At 34.9% G+C, this 19,201-nt stretch overlaps 1 long non-coding RNA gene across 1 annotated transcript in view; it reads right to left on the bottom strand.

The window, feature by feature from the left end:
• Positions 1 to 2,780: 2,780 nt before the first annotated feature.
• LOC118501634 overlaps positions 2,781 to 19,201 on the bottom strand; it is a 138,768-nt gene continuing 122,347 nt past the window's right edge. Inside the window, exon 2 of the long non-coding RNA XR_004904269.1 lies at positions 2,781 to 4,575. This is a non-coding gene — a long non-coding RNA (uncharacterized LOC118501634). The remainder of the gene's footprint in view (positions 4,576 to 19,201) is intronic.

The raw sequence follows: 19,201 nt of genomic DNA on the forward strand, positions 1-19,201 counted from the left end.
AGCTTTTTTTAATCATTTCCACTTGCATGAAATGTGTTTTCCATCCCTTTACTTTGAGTCTATATATCTTTCATTCTGAGGTGGGTCTTTTGTAGACAGGATAGATATGGTCGTTTTATTATCCACTCAACTACCCCATATCTTTTGACTGGAGCAATTAAACCATTTCTATTTTAAGTGGTTATGGATAGGTACATATTGATTGACATTTTATTCTTTATAACTATGTTTCCTCCTATTCTTAAAGAAGATCCTTCAACATTTCTTGTGATACTGGTTTGGTGATAATGAACTCCTTTAGCTTTTTCTTGTTTGAGAAGCTAGCTGTTTCACCTTCAATTTCAAATGCTAGCCTTGCTGGGTAGAGTAGTCTTGGTTGTATACCCTTGCTTTTCATCACTTTGAATACTTCATGCCAATCCCTTCTGGTCTGAAGTCTTTACATTGAGAAATCAGCTGATAGTCATATGAAAGCTCTCTTGTAAGTAACTGTTACTCTTAAGATCCTCCTGTCTTTAACCTTTTCCATTTTAATTATAATGTATCTTGGTGTAGGCTTCTTTTGGGTTTACCTTGTATTGGATTCTCTGTGTTTGCTGGACATGTGTGTCTTTTTCTTTCACAAGGAGAAGTTTTCAGCCATTATTTCTTTAAATAGGTTCTCAATCCACTGATCTCTCTCTCCTACTTCTGGTTCCGTTATGATGCTGATACTGTATTGCTACATGTTGTCTCAGAGGTCCCTTAGACTATCCTCATTTTTTAAAATTCTTTTTTATTTTTTTTGCTGTTCTGATATGTTGTTTTCTGCTACTTTGTCTTCCAAATCACTGATTTGATCCTCTGCTTCATCTAGCTAGCTGTTGATTCCTTCTCGTGTATTCTTCATTTCAAATAATGGTATTCTTCATTTCTGACTCTTTTTATGGTTTCTATGTTGTTTTTTTATAGCTGTCTCTTTGTTGAATTTCTAAGTCCCTTGAGCATCCTTACAACCATTGTTTTGACCTCTGTATCTGGTAATTTGCTTGCCTCCATTTATTTTTTTTTCTGAGTATTTCTCTTGATCTTTCATTGGGGCATGTTTCTTTGTCTCCACATTTTGCCTATTTGTTTCTATGGATTAGGTAGATCTCCTATGTATCCAAGTCTTGGTATGGTGGCTTATATAGTAAGTATCTTGTAGATTCAGTGACTCAGTTTCCCTGATCACCTGAGCTAGGTGCTCCAGGAATGTGTTTGCATGGGTTATGTGAACCCTTTTGTCATAGTTGTGTCTATAGTCCCATCCATGAGTGGGGTTGCTCCTCTGGCTGGCTATCAAGTTTGATCCTGTCCATACTGGATGAGCTATTGTGTGGGGGCTGGCTCTGTGAAGCTGATTTCCACCAAAAGGGCCTGGTACATGCTGAGATCTCCCTTTGGATGTGCCACCTGTGGAACTAATTGGGCCATGCACTGATATGATCTTAATCCCATCACTGAGTGTGTTGTTTCTGAGTGTGTGGATATCAGGTGCTGCCTATGACTGGCACAGGGTTCTTTGCAGCTACAAAGTTATCCACAATTTGTGGTTTCCTCTGCTGGGCCTGGATGTGCATTGGAGTGGCCAAGCTGTGCACCAGGGCTGGTTCCCACCAGCACTGAGCCCAGGGGCAGGTCAGCAAAAGGCCCAGGGATCTCTGAGATCCACCTCTACCTGCTAGCTGTTATTAGGCTCATTCACTGAAATAACCTCTCATGGTATGCAAGTTGCAAAACTTTTTATTCTCTTTTCACTCCGACTCCTGTGGTAGGTAAGAACTATCCTTAGAAACTTCTTGCTTTAACAATTTATGTTGCCAAAACAATTAGGGCTGCCAAATCCAGAGGTTTTAGAGGTATATTTGAATATTAATCTTTCTAGGGGATTGTCTGCTCATGCCAGATTAGATAATGTGGTAAGTGAATTAGAAAAGAATAAATCCAGCACATTTGCATTAGTGCTTTCTATTTCCTAGAAATGTTTCCCTGGTTAATTGTTAGATAGCCATGGTAAGCAAGTTATCAATTAATTGCTGAAAAATGCAGTGTGTATATTACTTTGGTCTTTAATTGGCTACAACTTTCCTTTCTCATTAAATGATAATTTTATTGTTAAAGTAAACAAAGCTATTAGAACAGTAGTCAATTCTTTGGAAAAACTATTTAATACAAATTTCCCTTGTAATTATGAGTCAATTTTTCTATAATGAATAGACCACAGAGTTGAGCTTATTTTAATTATGGAAGTTGAATAGTCTGCCTCCAAAGAAGAAATATATCTAAAACCTTTAACTTTCCTGGGAATGGCTATTATAAATTATTATAAATTCCTCATTGTACTAGTGTATTTTCATGTAATGTATATTTATTCAGAAAATAAATGAACTTTTAAAGTAGTAGTATTTAAGCTGGAATTTAAAAAGTGACTTGTTTGATAAAAAAATTTTAAAAATATAACTTCCTATTTTTTAAAGTAGAGAATTTCAAATAAAATTTAATATTCTTTAATACTTTTATCTATCATAGTAAAGTCATTACTTTTGGAGTATCCTTTGCATGTTTCTCCAAGTCACAATAATTTGAAAGGGATTAGATTTATTTTGTAGCCATATGCCTACTTTTAAAATTATTTCACTTTAAAAATTTTGATTAAACTTATAATATCCAACTTCCCTGTTCCTAACATGGCCTCTTATCAATGAACAGTACTTTTCATCATAAATTTTTAGTGTTAAAAAAAACAAAATTCAAATGAGTAAATTTTTAAAATCTTATTGGCTTTATTCATTGATTCTTGAATCTGGCAGCATGAAGCTGTATGAAATGAAAAACTCCTATAGGCAAAAGGAAACATGAACAAGGAGGTTATTACACCAAACAAAAAGTGGGTTGGTTATTGCAAGTTTACTTTCCTTAGGGGAGGTCAGAGGTCTGTCAGGCAGATTACCAAACTACTATTGATCAAATGATTTTTGATTAACTGGTTTATGACTCAATTTCTAAGAGAGCCAAAACTACAATTAAATCTTGGTTTGGTGACATGGGGCTTAACATAAGTGACTCTATTTTGCCTCTTTTGTCTTGTTTTTAAAAATTTCCTGCCCCCCACCCCCGCCCCACAACTCTTTGATGAGACTCTCAGACTTAACTGTCAGATGTAATCAAAATTTAAGGCCTCAGTGCTGTTCCCAGCTACCACTCTGTAGTTCTCACCTTTTTTTTTCCTTTCCCTGAATTTCTGTGTGGTATACTCATAGGCCGTGACATCTGGTTCACATTATTTAAGTTGCTCATTCTCTTCATTCCTTTTCTGATGTTACAGTTTTACGGAGATCATTTGCTTAGTGGTTAGTGGCTCTGAATGTGCATTTAAAACTTTCAAGAGAATACAGTGAACCAGAGAGACTACCATAAGCAGGATAATTCCCATGTCTGGAGTGCACTTCAGAGCCATGATTCCCAAACCATTCAGAATCAAGTTAGTCAAAGAAAGACCCCACTGAAAGAGCCACTTGTTAAAGCTAGCTGGCTAGCAAAGTCTCACCCTCCCCAGAAGTGTCAATTCAAGTGCAGCAAGTGGTGTTGCCACAGCACAAATACCTCCCTACTCAGTGAAAATATAATCAAGGGCTATCCTATCATCAAGAACAACTTTGGCCAAAGAGACTAAGGAGGTGTGGTGGGTAGCTATTGCTTTAGCATCAGGTTGTGCAATAGCTTTAAGAGTTAAGAAGAGGTTCCTGATTGTAGCCTCACATGCATTTACTCCTGTCCAGGAGAGTAGGGATCTGCCAAAGGAAGCTAACACTAATTTTGAATCAAGAATGCCTCCTGATATTTCCTGTTTGAGTCCATGGCTTGGGACTGGAAATGTGGCAGCCACAGAGGCCAGCAAACTTAAGGATCTGTAGACCTACCCTTGCCTTGTCTGCTCCTCTTCCCACCCCATTTTTTTGGGGGTACAGAGCCTGGATACAAGGTTCCCTGGGTTGTTAACCAGAGACATGGTAATGGGCACCCAGGGTGAGGAAATTTAAGTTTGTTCCAGAAAAACAGGCATTGGAAATCAAGGAGAAGTTTTGTGATGAGCAAAACTACAGGATCATCAGTATTGTGGCAAATCCAACAATTGTTTGGAGGTTGGATAACCCACTTTGCAGTGGCCTGAGATATGTGAACAATAGCATTATATTCCCAGGTCATATCAAGGCAAAAGGTGGACAAAAAAATTTAAAGAGTCTTCAAGAGTCCTTCCTTCCTAGTGAAATGATCAGAGTGGGAAGGAGGAAAGGAAAGAAATGTTCTTGACCCAGTGTCTTGAGAGGAAGCAGTCTGCATTGATGTCAGCTACTTCTCTTCTTAGTCAATTTCATTTTGAGGTCTCCAGCACTTGTACAGGAACAGATGATGGTGGTGCCTTCATCGACTGTTAAATATGCACCTGAGGTTTGACAACTTCTAACGTGGCAGCTCTGTCAGTGGCCAAGAGTACTTGGTAGAGTCCTTTCCATGAATCTCAATTTTGCAAAAGTATCAGAGTAAAACAAAACTCTGTGTAAAAGGCAAAAGACATAAAAATGCCTTGGTTAAAGACTTGATAAGAATTTATTATAAGGGAATTGACAACAAAACTTAGTTATTTCTGTAATATACAACATTTTAAGATAACAACTCAACTTATGACTGATAATATTATACCAGGACATATCAGATTGTTAGGAACTTTATAAAACTTCTAGAACATATATTAAAAACATACATGTATACAAATATAATCTAACGGTGTTTAGCATCAGTTCTTATTTGACAATGCTTCTCATGTAATTTAATATATCAAATAAACATAATTACTTTAACATCTTACCAGGGGAGAGACAAATTCTTTGAGATTTTTCCAGGAACCCTCTAGGAAATTAAAAAGTTAGATTTGGAAAAAAATATGTCAAAATGTTTGAATATTTGATTAAACAGGATCACAGATCATTATAAAATAATACTTGATTATTTAACCAAAGTGACAATAGAAAATGTTAAATGAAAAACACAGGGTTACATAGTAGTGAACAAAATTTATTAAAAAGACTGGATATTCTTAAGTAATCGAAGATCTGATAAAGACAATATGAAGCACAATAAGTTATTTTAGTAAGACAAAAATCTTTGCTGTCCATGCAGATGACTTAAAAGTAAATAAAGTTTTAAAATCTCTCATCAAAAGCGGGCCAGCAGTCCAAGAAAACTTGAGTCTTTTGACAGCAAAACAATAAGTATAGTTCATTTTTTTAAAGTACAATATTGTATTAGTTTATATTAGTTCTAGGTGTACAATATAGTGATTCAACATTTCTATACCTTACAATGTGACCATCCAACCAATTGTAGTAATCTCCCGCCACTATGCAGACTTATCGTAATATTAACTATATTCCACTTCACCTTTTCACCCATCCTCCCACCCTCTCCCTTTGGCCTCTGTTTCAATTAGTATTCTTGTGTGTGTGTGTGTGTGTGTGTGTGTGTTTTTAGATTCCACATAGAAGTGAAAGTGTATAGTATTTGTCTTTCTCTGTCTGACATTTCACTTAGCCTAATACCCTCTAGGTCCATCCATATTGTCACAAATGGCAAGGTGATTTCATTTTTATTGCTTCATGATATTCCCCTGTATGCATATTTGCCAGGTCTTTTTTATCCATTCATCTGTCATCTTGGTTACTGTAAATAATACAGCAATGAACATAGGAGTGCAGATATCTTTCTGAATTGATGTTTTTATTTTCTTCAGATAAATACCCAGAAGCGGAAGTGGTAGGATGTATGGTATATCTGTTTTCAGTTTTTTGAGGAATCTCCATACTGTTTTCCATAGTGGCTGCACCAACTTGCAATCCCACCAACAGTGCACAGGGGTTCTCTTTTCTCCACATCCTCTCCAGAATATGTTATTTGTTGACTGTTTGATAACAACAATTCTGACTGGTTTGAGGTGGTATCTCATGATGGTTTTGATTTGTATTTCCCTGATGATTAGTGACGTAGGCCATCTTTTCATATGTCTGTTGGCAATCTGCATATTATCTTAGGAGAAACATATCCTCTGTCCATTTTTTTACTAAACTGTTTATTTTTTATTTTTTCAGTTCCTTATAAATTTTGAATATCACCCTTTATCAACTATATCATTTGTGAAGATCTTCTCCCATTACGTAGGTTGTCTTTGTTTTGTTGATGGTTTCCTTCATTGTGCAGAAGCTTCTTAGTTTGATAAATTCCCATTTGTTTATTTTTGCTTTTGTTTCCCTTGCTCAAGGTGATGTATCCAAAAAGATATTACTCAGACTGATGTCAAATAGTTGACTATGTATTCTTCCAGGACTTGTATGGTTTGAGGCAAATATATTTAAGTCTTGAATCGATTATCAGTTTATTTTTGTTTTTGTTGTAAGAGAGTGGTTCAGTGTCATTATTTTGCATGTATCTGTCCAATTTTCTCAATACCACTTTTTGAAGATACTGTTGTTACTCCATTGTATATTGTTACCTTCTTTGTTGTACATTAGTTGACTATATAAGCAAGGGTTTATTTCTGGTTTCTCCATTTTGTTCCACTGATATGTGTCTGTTTTTGTGCCAGTATCATATTGTTTTGATTATTATAGCTTTGTAGTATAGTTTCAATTCTGGGAGCATGATACCTCCAAATTTGTTCTCTTTATCTAGATGCTTCGGCTATTTGTGGTCTTCTGTGGCTCTGTATGAATTGTAAAATTTTTTCTTCCAGTTCATAGAAGAATGTCATTGTATTCTGATAATAATGATATTGTCTATGTGGATTGCTTGGGGTAGTATGGTTAACAATTTTAATCCTGCCAATCCATGAGCACGGAGTATACTTCCATTTTTTCATGTCTTAGTCAGTTTCTTGGTGAAGAAACTATGCCTTATAGTTTTCAGAGTACAGGGCTTTTACCAGCTTGTTTAAACTTATTTCTATGTAGTTTACACTTTTTGATACAATCTTAAGTAGGATTGTTTTCTTAATTTCTCTTTCTACTTACTATTAGCATATAGGAACATGGCAGTTTTTTATGTATTAACTGTGTATCCTACTTTACTAAATTCTTTTATTCTGTTAATTTTTTGTGCATTCTTCAGGGTCTTCTATATATAGCATCATGTCATCTGCATATAGTAACAATTTTACTTCTTCATTTCAAATCTGAATGCCTTTTATTTCTTTTTCATATTCCAGTGCTATATTAAATAATAATGGTGAGAGTAGGCATTCATTTTTTATTCCTGATCTTAGAGAAAAAGCTTTCAGCTTTTTGCCATTGAGTATGATGTTAGCTGTGGTTTTGTCATATGAAGCCTTCATAGAGTTGAGGTAAGTTCTTTCATATCCACTTTGTTGAGAGTTTTTGTCATAAATAGATACTGAATTTTTTAAGTGGTTTTCTGCATCTATCAAGATAATCATGATTTTTATCCTTGTTTTTAATTTTTCAATTACAGTTGACATTCAATATTATTTTACATTAGTTTCAGAAGCACAGCATAGTGGTTAGACATTTATATAACTTACAAAGTAAATCCCCCTAATAAATCTAGTACCCACCTGACACCATACATAGTTATTACAGTATTATTGACTATATTCCCTATGCTGTGCTTTACATCCTGTAATGATTTTGTACCTGCCAGTTTTTATGTCTTAATCTATTCACCTTTTGCACCCACTCCCCATTCCCCCTCCCATATGGCAATTATGGGTTTGTTTTCTGTATCTATAACTCTGTTTATATGTTCTTTTTTAAAAAGATTTTATTTATTTATCTTTAGAGGGGAAGGGAAGGAGAGAGGGAGAGAAATAGCAATGTATAGTTGCCTCTCGTGCATCCCCTGCTGGGAACTGGCCTGCAACAGGCATCTGCCCTGACTGAGAATCAAACTGTGATCCTTTGGTTCGCAGGCGCACTTCTATGTTCTTATCCTTGGTTTTGTTGATGTGGTGAATTACATTACTTGTTTTACAGACATTGAACCACCCTTGCATCCCTGATACAAATTCCACTTGATTTTGGTGTGTAATACTTATACTGTACTGTTGAATTCAGTTTGTTAGTATTTTGTTGAGAATTGTGACATCAGAGATATTGGCCTGTAATTCTCTTTTTTGTAGTATCTTTGTCTGGTTTTGGTATCAAGGTAATGCTGCCTCATAGAATGAGTTTCAAAGTGTTCCATCCTCTTCAAATTTTTTGGAATAGGTTAAGAAGGATAGGTATTAATTCTTCTTTAAGGGTTTGAAAGAATTCATCTGTGAAGCCATCTAGTCTTTGGCTATTGTTTTTTGGGGAGTTCTTCCTTTAATTACTTCAATTTTATTGCGAGTAATTGGTCTGTTGAGATTCTCTGTTTCTGCCTGGTTTAGTCTGGAAAAGTTATATGTTTCTGAAAACTTATCCATTTCTTTTAAATTGTTGAATTTGTTGGCATACAATTGTCCATAGTGTTCTTCAATGATCTTTTGTATTTCTGTGGTGTAGGTTAAACTTAGAAATAAAATACAAGAAACTACTTTTATTTATATTCTCTCTTTTTCTTGATGAGTCTTGCTAGAGTATTATCAAATTTTTCTTTCTTTCTTTCTTTAAAGAACCAGCTCTTAGTTTCATTAATTTTTTATTTCCATTATTATCTTTATTATTTCCTTCCTTTTACTTACATTGGGTTTTGTTTGTTCCTCTTTTTCTACTTTCTTTAGGTATAAATTTAGATTGCTTATTTGGGATTTTCCTGCTTCTCGAAGTAGGCTTATAGCTATTAACTTTCCTCTTATAATTGTTTTTGTTGCATCCTATATACTTTGTAAGATTGTTTTTTCATTTGTCTTAAGGTAGACTTTAATTTCTTCTTTCATCAATTGGTTGTTTAGAAGCATGCATGTATTTTGGAATTTTCCAGTTTTCTTTCTGTAGTTGATTTCTAGTTTCATGCCATTGTATTCAGAATATATGCTTGATATAATTTCATCCTTCTATTTATTGAGGCTGTTTTGTAGGTTAGTATGTGATATATTCTGGAAAATTTCCCATGTACACATGAGAAAAATTTGTAATATGTGGTATTTTAGATGAAATGCTCCATAAATGTCAAGTCAAATTGGTCTAAGGTACCATTTAAGGCCACTATTTCCTTAATTTTCTGTCTAGGTTATCTATCCATTGAGGTTCATGGGCTATTATAATCCATAACTAGCATTACTGTTAATTTCTGCCTTTATGTCCACTAACAGTTGCTTTATATACTTTTATATTTACAATTACTATATCTTCTTCTTGGATTGACACCATTAAAATTATGTAATGTCCTTATTTGCCCTTTTCTCCATTCCTTGTTTTGAATTCTATTTTGTATGATATGAGAATTGCTATCCCAGCTTTCTTTTTGCCTTTATTTTCTTAGAATATCTTTTCCACCTTTTCATCTTAATTTCATATTTGATCTAAAATAAGTCTCTTATAAGCAGTATATAAATGTGTCATATTTTTTATCCATTTTGCTACCCTCTGTCTTTTGATTAGAGCATTTAGTCCATTTGTATTTAGAGTAATTGTTGATAGATGTATACTTATTGCTAGTTTGTTCATTGTTTCTTGGTTGTTTCTGTTGTTCTTCACTGTTCCTTTCTTAATCTTTCCTTCAGTGTGTTGGTTTTCTTTAATTTTTTTATTAAATTCCTTTATCTTCATTATTTGTGTCTTTTTGTAGTTTTTAGTTTATGGTTACCATGAGGTTCACATATGTCCGTCTATAAGTCTATTTTAAGTTGATAAGCATTTACATTCAATTGCATTCTAAAAGCAAACTTTTTACCCTCTACTCTTTGCTTCTCACATCATGTTTTGTATCTTCTTATATTGTATATCCCCTTAATATTATATTGCAGTTATAGTTAATTCTGCTACTACTGTCTTTTAACCTTCATATTAACTTTGTAAGTGGTTGATTCATTGTGATTACTGTGTATTTGCCTTTACCAGTGGGATTTCTTTCACATATTTTCTTATTTCTGATTATGGCCTTTTCTTTAATAGTTCTTGTACAGCTGGGTTAGTAGTTGTAAATTCCATTCATTATGCTTGTCTGGAAAACTCTATCTCTCCTTCAGTTCTGAAAAATAATCTTGCCAAATAAAGTTTCTAGGTTATATATTCCTTTCTTTCACTGTTTTACATGTCTCCTGTCACTCCCTTCTGGACTTCAAAGTTGCTTCCGAGAAATCAGCTGATAACCTAATGGGGGTTTCCCTCATATGTGACTTGTTTCCTTCTGGCTACTTTCAAGATTGTCTCTTTATCCTAAATTTTTGTCATTTTAATTACAATATGTCTTGGTGTTGTTTTCTTTCTATCCATCTTGTTTGGAACTCTGTGCTTCCTGGACCTGGATGTCTGGTTCCTTCTTAGATTAGGAAAGTTTCAAGCATTGTTTCTTCAAATATTCTTTCTGCCCTTCTCTTTCTCTTTTCCTTCTGAAATCCCTATAATGCTAATGTTAGAGCACTTAATATTATCCCAGAAATATCTTATCCTAATTTCTTTTAAGTATTTTTTTCATTTTGCTGTCCTGATTGGGTAATTTCCACTGTCTTCCATATCACTAATCTGTTGTCAATTTCTTGTAATGACTTCTTTTCAGTTATTGTATATATCATCTCTGATTGTTTATTACATTTTCTATCTCTTTGTTAAAGTGCTCTTTGAGTTCCTCTTTTGTACTCTCAAGCTGGCTGAGCATCTTTATGACTTTTTGTGAATCCTTATCAGGCAATTATCTTATCTCCATTTGATTATGGGGTTTTTTTTCCTCAAGTTTTTTCTCGTTCATTCATTTGGGGAATACTTTTCTGTCTCCCCATTTTGTTTGACTTTGTTTATTCCTATGAGTTGGATAGAATAGCTATCTTTCCCAGTCTTGAAAGAATTGTCTTGGAGTAGACTGTGTGTTTAATAGTTTTGGCAGGCGTGTTGTAGTTGGAACAGGCACATGTGGTGCCTGGTGTGTGCTTCCTTCCCCTTCTAATATGGCTGGGGTGGGGGAAGGAGGTGCTGCCTGGGGCTGCTTGGTGTGCTGTTGGCATGCCTGGTTGGTTTAACTGTCTGTGACCACAGAAGAGTCTGAGTAGGACTGCTTTGTGTGCTTGTGTCTCAATGCCCCACCAGCTTCAGCCCCTCTCCACGTGAGGCAGGCCTACATGCATGCACAACCATAATTTGCTACATCTGCTACCTCTCTAAGCAGTAAACTGCTTATCATGTTCAGCCATACCCCTCTCTCAGTCTGCATGAACCACCCTATGTGTGTGCTCTATTGCTTTAATTGTCCTTGTCTGCAATCAGATCAGTGACTGGAGAGGGTGACTCTGAGTGCCTCTTACTCAACACTCCACTAGCTCCACCCTTTCTGTGAGTGCAGCATTCACACTTTGCTAGTGCTGCACCCTGTACAGTTGAGGTAGTCCTGTGTGCACTCTCAGCAGCACACTACTCACCCCACATGCGGAAGCTTTGTGTGTGTGTTTACTACAATGTTTTGACAGCTCCATACTTTCCTCATATGTGCAGCATTTCCCCACTATCAGTAATTTCTCTGGACTGGGCAGTCCTGCATGTGGATACAACAACACTTTCCTAGCTCCAAACCTGTCCATGAGGGGAAGCCCCAGATGAGCATACAGTGGTGCTCCACTGTCTCTACACTCTCTTTGAACAGGGCTGCCCTGCAAGCAGGCACTGCAGTGCCTTTCTAGTTCTTCACTCTCTCCAGATAGGGGAGCCCCACTTGCATGCATCCCAGTGGGCACCCAAAGCATCAATCTTCTGCACCTGCTAGATCACTCTCTGGGTAGAGAGACCCCTTGTATGCCTGCTATGGCACCCTCCAGTTTTTCCTGGATCTACAATAGCTCCAGGAAAGATGGCTGGGGATGCATGTGCTATAGTGCCCTGCTGGTGGGCCAGAGAACATGAATGGAGCTCCCACCTGTTATCCATATTCAAGGGAAATGTAAAACATAGCACTCACTAGTTCCTTCAGTCTTGGGCTGTTCCCTCAGGTCCCCAAGGGTTCTCATGGTTCCCCAATCTTTTTAATCTGGTCCCTCTCCCTTGCTTGTTGCACAGAACCTGTTCAATTGGTTCATAGTTGTCTCCCATGACGATTGCTCTAAATATAGGTGTGCCTTCAATGTGTTCTTGAGAGTAGGTGAGCTCAGTATCAAACTGTGCCAACTTGGACCTGCCTTCTCCAAAATTTTAATATTGTACTAGGCACTTCTGAACTTAAATTTATTCCAATCTTAGCCAGCTTGACCACACATATCATTGTTTTCCTGAATCTTTTTCTTCAAAACTTTTGCAACTTTTTAATAAAACTTTTTTGTATCTATTCATATTTTATCTTACGTTATTGTTTTTCTGGAACAGCCAGTCATTTTACTTTTCTTACCTACTTTACATACACAATTTCTGATCACCCTTATCATTTCTAAGTAATTAAATTACATGTATTGATTAGAATTCTTAACCCTTAGAATCCTTAATTCCTAGTGAAAATTAAGAAGTAAAAAACTGTGAACTATTACACTAGCATTTTGTGGATTGGCAAACTTACAAATATATTTCACAATCTCTAGAAATATAGTCTTTTTCATAGTAAACTTTTCAATGTGGCATAAAACATGGTTACTCATAGATCCAAATGTCTTTTTAGTTCCTCTGTAAAATGATGTCAAAAGTTAGTAAACTGATGTTCAGTAGTTACTGTTTCAGAATTTTATCTTTTTTGTAAAATGATCTGTAAAATGATCTAGATGTTCAATATCCATCATTTAACTTATTTCAGAATACTTTTAAGGTTTCAAATTACCAAAAAGATTCTGAAAACTATTTCATAAAAAGTAATTATTGTTGACTGTATCAATAAATTCATTTTTTTATTTTGACTTTATATTCCATATATAAGTGAAATCATATAGTATTTGTCTTTCTCTACCTGATTTATATCACTTTGTATAAAATCCTCTAGGCTCATTCATGTTGTCCTAAAGGCAAGGTTTCATTCTTTTTTATGGCCAAGTAATACTCCTTCTTGTCATGCCTGTTTGGTTTATGTACTAACCAGGCATGTACTACTTCTTCTTTATCCAAGAGAACAGATTGATAGTTGCCAGAGAGAGGGGACTTGGGGGTGGGATAGGTGAAAGATATTTAGAAGTACAAAATGTCACTTATAAAAAAAATAGTCACAGGAATGTATAAAGGGACTACACACCCTATGCATTTCCTATACACAGCACAGGAAATATAGTCAATAATGTTGTAATAATTATGTATGGTGCCAGATGGGTACTAGATTTATTGGAGTGATCACTTCATATGGTATATAAATGTCTATCACTATGGTATACACCTGAAATTAATATAACAGTCAACTATAATTACTTAAATTATAATTGAAAAATAAAAAATTTGATCATAAAAATGGAGGCTTAAATATTTTTTAATTGTTTAAAGTTAATAGTCAAACTAATAAACTGTTAAATATGTTCTTTATTCATCCCTTGATAATTGTATGTAAAGCAACACAACTGGAAGAATATCAAAATGAATACATTTAACTATTACCTCATGTATCTAGGTATTCTGTTGTTGGATGAGTAATAAAATAAAGACATGCATTATTAACAAACTACATACATAAATACATATTCTAAAATAAAAATGTAATTATTGTTGAAAAGTTATTTACAAACTCTCATCCTATTTACATCTATTTAATTTCCTTGTTCATAACAATTATGTTTAGATTACTCATAAAAATTTCATGAGACGTTAAATAGCTAACCATCATCTTAAGTTATTATTTTTACCTACATTCTGCAACAGATAACATAAGCTTATTTGATATTTGTTAAACCTATGTAAAATAAAAGCTATATATCCACATTATATCTAATACTTATAGCTCTAAAGACATGACTATTTCATTTTTTATTGTTGTTCAATTACAGTTCTCCCCATTTTCTCCTCATTACTATCCCTCATCCTAACCACCCCCCACCTCCCACATTTAATCCCTCACCTTTGTCTCTGTCTATGGGTCCTTTATACATGTTCTATTTTAAATAAACTAGATTTATATACTAAAGATCATCCTGGGTCACATGAACTTGAAAAACATTTGGGTTAGTTTTTATATCTCTGAATGCTCCCTTAATTTATTTAGGGATACTTAATTTATACTTAATTTAAGTATACTTAAATTTATACAGTGTTCCCTTGTCTTTAAGGCAATAAAATAGAGTTCTTTACTCATCAATTTATACAATACAATCTGGAGGTAGAAAAAAATCACACATCTCTATTATACACACACACACACACACACACACATATACACATAAACATACAGACATATGTAAAAAAGATCTTATAGCTTTTGATGAAAATGGTAATGCAAAACACACTAGCTTAAAAAAAACTGTTGATCCAAATTGTGTTTCTGGATGATGGAATAAGTTCAGGTTATCTGTTCAGATGGCTTAGACATTTTATTAATATTTGTGGCAAGGTTTGTAAGATTTTTCATAGGCCTGGTTTTCAAATAGACTTTATTTCCCTTTTGATAAGAATTATCTTGGTTCCTAAAGAATACCTGGTAGAAAACTGACATATGAAAAGGCACACAGAATGTAAGTGTCAACAAGAAGCCCTTGTTCTGTACCCTACGTCCAGATCTTTTACAGTATCTGAAAGCCTTTTGAAATAAATAGGAGAGGTTTGGAGATTGGTAACAAGGGATAGAAGGGCTGTGAATTGCTTCTAGAGCTAGATTTTTATGCCTGTAAGACTCCATTTAGACAGAATAGTTGTTTTTAACTCTGCAAAAAGTTGGGCGGCAACCTGAATGACATGAAGGGGCTGACACACCCATCCAACTACACTATTTTCAATTTGCTGCTTTTTATCAGGGAAAGGTCTTCAACTAACATTTAAAAAAAGATTCCCTCTCTAAAAATAAATAAATAAATCTTTAAAAAAAATAAAAATAAAAATAAAAAAAGATTCCTATGTTCTACATTTAGAGCTCTTTGCCTTTGGCATGTTATTCTTTTTCTCTGAATATTATGTATGAATACTTTCATTTTGGCTTAGGGGAGAAGGCCTTTAAAAAGTTCCTATCAGGCTCTGAATATCAGCTTTTGATCTGACCATCTTCTGACCATAGAACTACTTAGAAAAAAATCCTGAAAGGATATATATTTGAGGTAACAAATTTACTGGGACAAACAGTACATCCTAGTAGTATTGAATGCCTTAATGGATGAAAAAGGCATCCTCAAAGAAGTATAAAAGATATTGCTTCCTCAAAATAGAGGGCCACTTCCAAAGACAGCCCAAAGAAAGACAACTCTGTTTCCATTCTATTTCCATTAGAGTTGGCGACAGTCAGTAGAACCCCCGATGCAAATGGAGTACAATCCACATTTCTGTGCAGCCATAGTTTTGGAGACCCTAACCTGATAGTTGGCATGCCAAGTTCTCAGAACTGAAAACAGGACAAATAAGATGACAGTAGCTATCCCAGAGAGAAAAAGGATCAATAACCAATAGGTCTGGAGTTGGAAAGAGAGATGATGTAAAATTTCACCTTCCCCATGACAGAGCACTATAGAGATTGAGAAGAGCTGGCTCTGGAAAGGAGCCTCACTCACCCTTTGGTGGTTTCTGCCTGTTTTCCCCAGGATCATATCTAAGGGCTCCAGAGTGGCTGTGCTTTAGAGTGGAGTGGAGCCCAAATATATACGAGAAGTTGGCAAAGTTTTCCATTAATTTTAATTTTTTCCCTTGGCTCTTTAGGGGTAAACCTAGTTTCATCAGCCCTGGAAGAAACTGATATGGAGCCCTCCTTCAAAGGTATCTGTAAGGCAACTAACTTGGCCAACTTGTGTTTATGATCTTACAGCCTCTTTAGAGTGAAAAGGTGATCCAGATAGAGAATTAGTAGACTTTAAGTACTCAGATAAAGGAGAACAGACAGAAGGAAGTACTGGTAATCACATAATCTTTTAGTCTTTTGTGTGAGGTAGGTCTTTTGTCTTTAATTTTTCTTTAGACTTTTGCAATGAACCATTTGATGAAACTATTTTGGAATTTTTTGGAGGCTTCTGAATGCCAATTGAAAATAGGTATCCCATTCTGTTTGCTTGATTTTGGAGTCCTAGCTCTCAAGTGCACTTCTTAAATGAACAATCTTGTCTGATTAGAACATTCCCCCTATTGGCCATTGTGATTCCAGGTTGTCTTGTTAAGATTTTTCCATTTGCCATATTTGTACATATTTATGGCTTCTGGACCACAGTTCTCAGATATAAAACAAGCAGTTGTATTGGGAGTTGTAGCAATCAGTTCTTTGAAACTTGAGGATTTTTTTTTATTTTTTGGCTAAGCCTTGGGTTTCTTGGAGACAAATAAACACTTAAGAGGAATGTGCCACTACATTGGGGATTGTGTGGTGTTCTACAATGTAGCTCACTGCATGGAAATTTGTTTGAGGTTAATTGGTGACCTAGTGTCAAATCTAACCCACCCTGACCAAATTATCCTAGCACAGGAGTAACTTAAGAATTGGGTAACAAGTGCTCTAACAGCCTTTAAGTGATGGACCCGTGCCCATCAATTTTGTAGCTTTGACTTTCAACATTCCCATTAACAATAGATGTATTGTTCCTTTACTGTATTTTGCACATTAACAGAAACCAAGAGTAATCAAAGAAATGTAACCATGGACACAAGCAGTAACCAAAGCGATAGTACTGTGGACTGGCCAAGAGAAAGCCTTAGGTGTATACTACTAGCAGTTACCAAAGTTGAACTACAGACTGAACCAGCAGCTCTCAATATATGCGGGACTGTGAACTAACCAAGGGCTAGGGACTTGGGTTCCAGATGGAACCATCTATCAGCACCAACAGACTCCTTAAGCCCTGAACTGGGACTACAGACTAACCTGGGCTAAGAAGTGGTGCTCATTTCTTACAAGTTAGAGCCTCCCATCTGATTCATGAACCCTGGACTGGAAAGACAATTATACTGGGAGCTGAACAAAAAGAGTATCTGGGCTTTTGAAAAACTTACCCTCAGAAATAGTGATAGACAACTTAAAGAATTTATGGGTACTAACACCTTTTGTTTCTCTTTGTCCCCAAAGCTGTCAGAAGCCTCCATCAGATCCCATCATTGTTGTCACCACTGAAAAAAATATCAACTGAATAAATTTAAAAGATTTTTATAAGCTTTATTCAGTGACTCGTGAACTGGGTTTGTATGAGAAATCTAAAAAAAAAAATGAAGAAACAAAACAGGGACAGAGTCAGGCACACAGAACAAGCTGATGGTTGCTGGAAGGGATGGGGGTAGGATGATGGGAGAAAAGGTAAAAGGGAATGAGAGGTACAAACTTTCTATTATAACATAAATCCCAGGATTATAATGTACAACAAAGAATATAGTCAATAATATCATAATACCTTTGTACAGATGGTTCTAGACTTACATGGTAATCATATCTGAAACTATAATTGCATGTCAACTATACTTTAATAAAAAATAAAAAGAAATTAAGCAACTATTTATTTTAGGGCATCTTATATAAAGCTCAAATAATATCTGAAGTCTTTGCTAAAGTATCTAAATTTATATATTTTCCACAAGGTCTGGATCACTCCACTAGTACAGGCCAGATAATTTTGCATAATGCTGACAAAAAATAATTTTTGAAATTCTGCAAAAATTTTATTATATTCACTTCCCCTTTACTCCAGGAAACTACATAAAGTTCAGGTTCTCCACAGCATAGCATCTAATATAACTGCTCAATTCCCTTTGGAGCAATTCAACCTTAAGATACTTTAAGAGTTAAAAAAAAAAAAGAATAGCCTCAAAAAAGACATGAACCCACTGGGAAACTAGAGAGGAGAAAAGTCCCAGAAATAGAGATATCCTGGGATATAGGATGTGGTAATCCATTTTGGGAATATTTTCTGAAAATCTGTGTTAGGAAGATAAATATTATTCACCCTCAGATTTTCTAATGCATGATAGAAAAGTATAAAGATGAATTGTCATAATAGTAAGTATGAGCAGAGAAATTGGAAGCCCATAGAAAACTCCTGAAAGTAGGATGCTTTAAAACAGGGTGGCTAGTAGCATTAGGATGAGAGAAGATTTTAAATATCTAAATATTCTTAGAAAGTGAGAAAGGACACATTAAAATCCTAAAAATAAATCTGGCAAAAAAGTGTGAGTTCTATAAGAAAGAATATACAGTGTACACTTTTATACAAGAAGAAGAAATAATGAACAGAAATACTAAAAGACTCAGAAATATGAAGTCAATTCTCCCCAGTGGCATGCACAATTTAAAGCAATTTCCATTAGCATATTGCTGTGTATTTTTCTTAAGAGTTACTCCAAATTTCATGTGGAAAATAAGTGGATGAGAATAATCAATACAACTATAGGAAAAAATGAGGAACACTTTTGATAGTAAGTGGATGTAAAAATCATTTTCAAGCTATGGTAGTAAGAACTGTCTGTCTGATTGTAGCTGAGAAATATCCAAAGACTAGTGGAAAAATCAGCAGTTTCTTAAAATATTGAATATATATTTGAATTTATCAAATGAAAACAGTTGGAAAAGATGACATTCTATACATGATGTTGAGACAGTTGGCTTTATATTTGGGGAAAAGAGTTATATCCATATTACAGTATATTAAAAACTACATGTTTAAGCACTAAAAAATATAAACATGTATACATATGAATAAAACATAGTAGAAAGACATAGAGGAGAGATATGGGAACTAAACTGACAGATTTAATTCCATAAAAATAATCAAAGTTCCATAACTAAAAACACAATAAACAATAGTCAAATAAACTGAGAAAACCAGATGCCAAAACTCATAATACACAATGAATTGATAGACTTATTTTATAAAAAAGTTTTTCTTAAGCTTTTTGGTCCCAGAACCCCTCTACTACCTTTCATATGTAACCACTGAGGATCCCTCCAAAAATATTTTTGCATATGTGGATTAAATATA

The sequence above is a fragment of the Phyllostomus discolor genome, chromosome 7, assembly GCF_004126475.2.
Source record: "Phyllostomus discolor isolate MPI-MPIP mPhyDis1 chromosome 7, mPhyDis1.pri.v3, whole genome shotgun sequence".
Classification (NCBI taxonomy): Eukaryota; Metazoa; Chordata; class Mammalia; order Chiroptera; family Phyllostomidae; genus Phyllostomus; species Phyllostomus discolor.